This window comes from Pempheris klunzingeri, chromosome 7 (assembly GCF_042242105.1).
Source record: "Pempheris klunzingeri isolate RE-2024b chromosome 7, fPemKlu1.hap1, whole genome shotgun sequence".
NCBI lineage: Eukaryota > Metazoa > Chordata > Actinopteri > Acropomatiformes > Pempheridae > Pempheris > Pempheris klunzingeri.
The window spans coordinates 4,017,955-4,024,854 of record NC_092018.1 but is presented as its reverse complement, the minus strand read 5'-3'; positions in this window follow the sequence as shown (position 1 = coordinate 4,024,854).

Sequence of the window (6,900 nt, the reverse complement as noted above, 5' to 3'; positions counted from 1 at the left end):
TCTATTCGCTCTCTTTGCATTTTGTAAATCGATAAAAATAAACAATTAAATCTTGTACTTTTGAAAGTATTCTTACTTTACAGCTTTACAGGTGATGCTGGCTAGCTAACACAGTTTGTTAGATAGATACGATATCAGCACAACCTCCCAAGCTCCTTGAATAAAAGGATGAAAGCGGCACGACTGGAGTTTGGAGGAAAAGTAGAGAGTAGAAGTTCGAGTTACAGGTAAAAGTCCTGCATTCATATTTGTACTTAACTAAAAACTACAAAAGTAGATTCTAGTTCTAATTAAACAGGACAAAGGGATTCCTTAGGTGGTTTAAGAGTTCCTTTAAAAGGGCTCAGTGGTCCCCCGGGAGGTTCTAGTGGTCCATTAGGTGGTTCTAGTGATCCTTTGGGTGGTTTAAGAGTTCCTTCATGAGGGTTTAGTGGTTCTAAAGGAGGTTCTAGTGGTCCATTTGGTGGTTCTAGTGATCCTTTGGGTGGTTTAAGAGTTCCTTCATGAGGGTTTAGTGGTTCTAAAGGAGGTTCTAGTGGTCCATTAGGTGGTTCTAGTTGGACATAAGGATATCTTAGGTGGTTTTTGAGTTCCTTAAGGAGGTTCTATTGGTCATTTAGGTGGTTCTCATGATCTTTTAAGTGGTTTTATGTTTCTTCCATGAGGGTTTATTGGTCTTTAAATAGGTTACGGTGGTAATTTAGATGGTTATGGGTCACTGAGAAGTCTCTGAGGAACCGTCTATTGGTTCTAATGTTCTTGTAGGAGGTTTGTTCAGGTTGTTTTTGTAGGAGTCCTGCATTCAAATTTGTACTTGGCCACAATATATTTAAAGTACCAAAGTAGAGATACTCATTATGCAGAGCGGCTCATTTCAGAATTATATCTGCTGGTGGCCTTAAATGAAAACTCAAAGGATCCTTAAAATGATCAGGATTCATCCTCTGGAGAGCAAAGTAAAGGTGTCCTCAGTGGGACAGACCGCCTAATGTTCTGGTGATTATATGAACTGTGATTCTCACCCTGATAAACCAACTGAAGTGTACAGCAGAGCTCAGAGGAACCGTTCTGAGGCTGCAGACAGTGAATGCAGCGTCAGATTGGATGTTTTTTGTTCGAGTGGGAAGCAGAATTATCGGGAGGCACTCGATGAGATGAGTTTGATCTGTGATAGACAACAGAGTGTTGTCAGAAGGCCGCTCCACTCTGCAGGAGAAGATACTGAAGAGTCTTTTTATTCACACACAAAAGGCTGCAAACATGATGAACTGAGATTCAGAGGCATTAATGGCCGACCCATGGCCCTCGCTCGCTAAGGGTCCCCTTAAAGGAGCCCATAAGATCACACGCTACTTTACCTTTTTTCACCATTGATTGAAAACCTGCTTTCCTGTACGTCTCTACGCTGGTGGCATTGTGGTGTTCCATTAAGGGGCCCCTGACCTTCACTTTGCTTTGAACGTCCATTACATTCAAGCCCTCACCACATGAGTTCACACACTGCTCACTGAGCCTATCACTGCCATGTAAATCTCTCTGTACTTCGCCGTATACCAGAGTTTTTAAATCTACTGCTTGTGGCAACATTCCTGTGCTGGCACAGTTTTCCAGAGCTGAAGGGCCGAGAGCAACCATAGTGGGCTACAGCTAATCATAGGCTAAGCATATCAAAGTTTCTGATGCTCCAGATGACAAAGAAACTTGGCATTCAGAGGAGGGATTAGAGTCGACGGCGTGTCGCGGCTTTCCCTCCTTGTTGGAGTTCACTGAAAGGAAAGATGGTGCTGAGGGCAGACATGGACGCCCCGTTACTGCTCTTGGAGTATGTATCTCTCACGCTTACTTTATCTAAATAGTAAATTATTCTCTTGAAATGTGGAAATTTCTCCATATTTTTGTAACTATTTCTAAACAGGAGCGTGAGGTTCTGAGTGTTAAACATGGCGAGGTGGCCTGCAGGCATAAGCACATATAGATATAGTACAATACATATTACAACAGCTCTCACTGCCAGAAGAGGGAGACAGAAGTTTAATGAGTTCACATTTTCATTCATATTCAATTCATATAAAACACTTTGTGAGACGTTTTTTCAAAAAGTTGCAGGATATATGGCAGGATTCATCATATCTTTCAGTGACGAGTGGTTCCACTGAGCTTCGATCTGTGGGGGTTAAACGACAGCAGTAATGAAAAGAAAACACAAATCTTAAGACAGGGAAGCTTTTCTTTAGTCAATATGTTTTTATCTGAATGTTATGTAATGGAAGGTAATGAGTTTATGGTCTCAGTCGCTAGTTTACAGTCTTCTTCAACACAGCAGGATGTTCATTCAGTAAATTATGGTCCCATCTAGAGGAAAATAGACCAGGAAGCAGGGGAAGATTTGGGGCGGCAGCACTTTGTGACTAACCAATCAGAGTCCTGCCTAAACCTAACCAGTGTAAACACACCAGTGAAACATTAAAACTCCCTGAAGTCAAGCAGAAGTTAAGTGACGATGTGTGAATACTAATACAATTAGTAGAATACTTATTTTGGGGTGAACTAAATATGCAGAGTAGTCCTACATGTCATTGTTTGTAGCACTGGGCAAAGCATAACCTGCTTCCTGGTGTATCTTCCTCTAAATGGACCATAATTTACTAAATAAACGTCCTGCTGTGCTGAAGAAGACTGTAAACTAGCGACTGAGACCATAAACTCATCAGGAAAATGTTCACTGAGTTGATAAATCAGGAGAGAAGTTGGTTAATTTCCTCATTGACTTCCATCCAATCAGACTTCCTGCTTGGAGCCAGTGGAGTCGCCCCCTGCTGGACATTAGAGAGAATGCAGGTCTGCACTGACTTCACTTTTCAGCCTCGTCCACTTCTTTTATGAAGTCAGTGTTTCCAGGGCAAACAGATTTAAATGTTCTTTGTAACGAGTTCGATGAAACATGTTGTTCTGACAGTAAAGCAGATTTGACCTCCTCTGACTTTTTCCTCCTCGCTGCACATTGGATGGAGGTGAAGTTATAATATATACAGAGTTTAACATGATTAACTGTAAACTAGTGACCTGAGTTTGTTGTTACTCACTTGGCTCATAGCATTTACATAAATAGGAGTGATTCTACCGTTGAGGGGACGTGTGAGAGGATGTGAAGAGCTCTGGATGTGAAACACTCTCTGAACTCAGCTGGTGTTCACATGCTGTTGTTTAGTTGGTGAAGAAACCACTTCCTCCTCAGCCTGCAGTTACATTCGCCTACTTCATAAAGATGCTCTTTCACAGGACTAATTTATACGTGACACATTACATTTCTATCGTCTGCTTTTAGATGGATAATCTCATGTGCAGATGTGACATCCTGTCTGTGGCTCTCAGCTCCAGACAAACATGGTTCCTATTGAACATGTAAATCTTTAAAAACACTCCTGAGTATGAGCATCACTGACTTCATGTATGGTCTCTTTAAACCATCAGAAAAACAGTCTGTTTCCGTCTTTGTAACGATGCATTTCCTAGCTGATCTAAGAGGGTTTGAAGTAGTTTATTGAGATTAAGAACGGGGACAATTTTCACGCACGTCAAACTACTGAATAACGTCACTGTCGGCAGCTCAGAGAGAGATTTTTAGTCCGAAATAACTAAGAAGGATATTTTTACAGATAAAGAGACAAACAGCTTTCAGTGTCTATCAGCTCCATCAGGTGGACGAACCATCTGACCATCTGACACCACCTGCCAGGTGTGTGTGTGTGTGTGTGTGTGTGTGTGCTGTCTGACAGGTCATCTGATGTCATCAGAGGTCACAGTGAGGTCACGGGGTCGCTGCAGGTTATCAGCGCTCCTCCATGTTAAAGTGAGAGCTCAGTTTAACTTGTGTTTTATTTATTGTTCATTCAGCTGTTTTTTGTCATCTGTCGGTTATGTTTGGGTCTCAGTTTATCAATTACAAAGATTCATTTCATTGTTTTTTTAACTTTAAGTTGAAACTTGATCCATGAACTCCTAAAGCACAAAAAATGTATTTAATTACAGCTATTTTGTTTGTGTATTTATTTCTTCTTCTAATTTTGTTGATGGTTGTTGCCTTGTTGTTCGTTTAATTTGCGTTATTTTTCTCCAGGAATGCGCTCTAATTGTTTCAAAGAAGATTTTGTATTATAATACGTTTAAATAAAGTTTTTTAAAAGCAGCTTTTAGGAGTTGTGTCTCTAACAAAGCAAAGAAAAAGCTCGTATCCAGTTCCTGAGGTTAGTAATGCTCCATCCACAGCTCCTATATTTACTGAAATTAGACTTTTCTGCATCTTTTTGCTTTTTAGCATCGTGTTCAGGTCAAACACCAAACTGCTGACTAACTGCAAAATCAACAATAGAATCAAGAATAAACATGTGCTGCTTGTAAAAGTGTGAATAAAAACTATATACTGTCTATATAAATACAGTCTTCATTGAAAACCTCAGATAGCACAAGTGCCATTTAAATGACATTAAGGAAACAAAGATGCACCAAAACTCATTTAGGTAGTCGCCTAACAAAAAGCTCAAAAATGAATAAAAACAGGATTAAAAGCAGACTCGGAGCTCCTGACCTCAGAGGCTCGATCACAGCAGGTCAGCACTGATGTAAGAAGAAGACCATGAATGGCTTTTTATTGGTAATACAGCAATGAATAACACCTGACCTCTCAACTGGAGCTTGTACAATAAGATTTTCCTTTATTAGTCCGACCACGGGGAAATGTACGTTACAGCAGACAGGAGGAGATATAAAGAAATATGTACAGTTTAGACAGAGGAGGCATGAAAATAGAGACAATATACATAGAGGGAATATAAAAAAGAAGTATTGCACACTGTGGAGTGAAGAAGGCAATAATATATTTCCAGGAAGTATGATCACACTTTCCTTTTTTATTCTATTCTGATCTTTTTAAAGTTCATATCTGTGTTTGTAGCGGTTTTACTTGGTTTAATGTTCGAAGCCTCTGTTTTCAGCTCAGCTTCAGAAAAACAGAACAGACAGCACTTCGACATCTTCGTGTTACTGTGAGCTGGCGTTGGTGAGGAAAAAACAAGATGGCGGACGGCAAGACGAGGCGGGACAGTCGGCGTGCTGAAGGTCTGGAGGAGGTCACATGATCAGCAGATCCTCCTTGTGACATCACACTGGGAGCCAAATGTAAACGGCGTGTTTTCGCACACGATAACTGAGAGACGGAGCAGGAGAAAGGAGAGAGGACGTTCTTTCTTCTTCTGTAGACACACCAGGGTCACATCTTTATGCCCGGAAATAATTAAAAAGTCCATTTGGCAGAGTTTGACACCTTTAAACCACATGAGATGGCCCTTTTCTTGCATCTGCTATTCTTTCACTCATTGATCTGCAGCATCATCCTGATATTTCCACTCAATAGATGTTTAAATCTAAACAGTATCTCATTTTTCTCTGCAGCTTTTTTTGTAGTTACATTTGATTTTGTGGATTTGGTACTTTTATATGTTCGTCCTTAATATCTGGAGGAATTTAATTCGCCAATAAACCTTTCCTGGATCATTTTGTGTCACTTTATTCTAGAGCTGCAGTGATTCGTCCATCAATAGATTAGTCGATCGACAGAAAAATGATCATTAATTGTTAAAGTCACAAAGCTTCTCATGTGTGAGGATTTTCTCTATTAATGTCTCAGTGAACTTAATATCTTTGGACTGTTGGTCGGACAAACCAACATTCAAATATAACATTTTTTAAATTTATTTATTTAGTTCATACGTTACAATTTCACGTAGGAGTATTGAATTTAATAAACATATTCAAGGCAGCAAGGCTACATTGAGAAATAAAAGAAAGAAAGATGCATAGATTAAAATAAAAAAATGGTACTAAAATAAATATAATACAAGATAAGATAAACTTTATTAATTTAATTGAAGTAAGTACAAGAAGAGGGCAAGAAAATAGACTTAAAAATATAGACGACATTAATTACATAAATACACAATATACATATAATACTATAAAACCTCTATATGTGCAGAAATGCATGTATAAGATAAATAAATTGATGAATATGAATAATTGACATGAGTGTGGATTAGTTACGTTGAGAACTGGCATAAATATGTAAATAAATATGTAAATAAAATTGTCAGTAAATACAATTTCACATTGTAGATTGTAAGTGATTAAAGTGTAAAGGAAAGTGATTATTGTGACATTTACACATCATGGAGTCGCTGCAACAATCTTCACTTAGATTTCTGTAAATGGCCAAAAACAACATTTAAACATGTCACATAAAATAAAACTATTTTTCACTATTTCCTGATATTTTATCGGCCATGTGACAGATTAATATTTATGTTCCGGTAGCTTTGGTCACCATCGGTGCAGAATCAGCATGTAGCTTTAAAACCTTCTTCCACAACAACTTTACAGCCAAACACACAGAAGGTCAAAGGTCAGAGGTCACTGGCACAAACATCCCAGTGACCTCAGAGAGAGAGAGAGAGAGAGAGAGAGAGAGAGAGAGAGCAGCGGAGCCTCTGATCGACACCAGCTGATCTAAACTCTCACCAATCAGACTCTTCCTCTTCCTCCGCTTCTTCTTCTTCTTCTTCTTCTTCCTCTTCTAAAAGTTCACTCCACCTGTGGAGCTCGGCCACGCACGTGACTGAACGCGGAAGCGGAAATGGAGCCGCGGAGTTGCCAACAGCTGAGCAGCGGCAGAGCTGCTCCGTGAACAGGACGGACCACTCCGCAGTTAAAAAACACCTCCATCCGCTGCGGAAACCCCTCACTTCACATTGAAAGTAGAGGAAGTGAAAGCTCGTATTAGAAATGATAAAAGTGGTTCCTGTTTCACTCCCGCTGCTGCTGTTTCCACGGTGACTGAAAATTAAATGA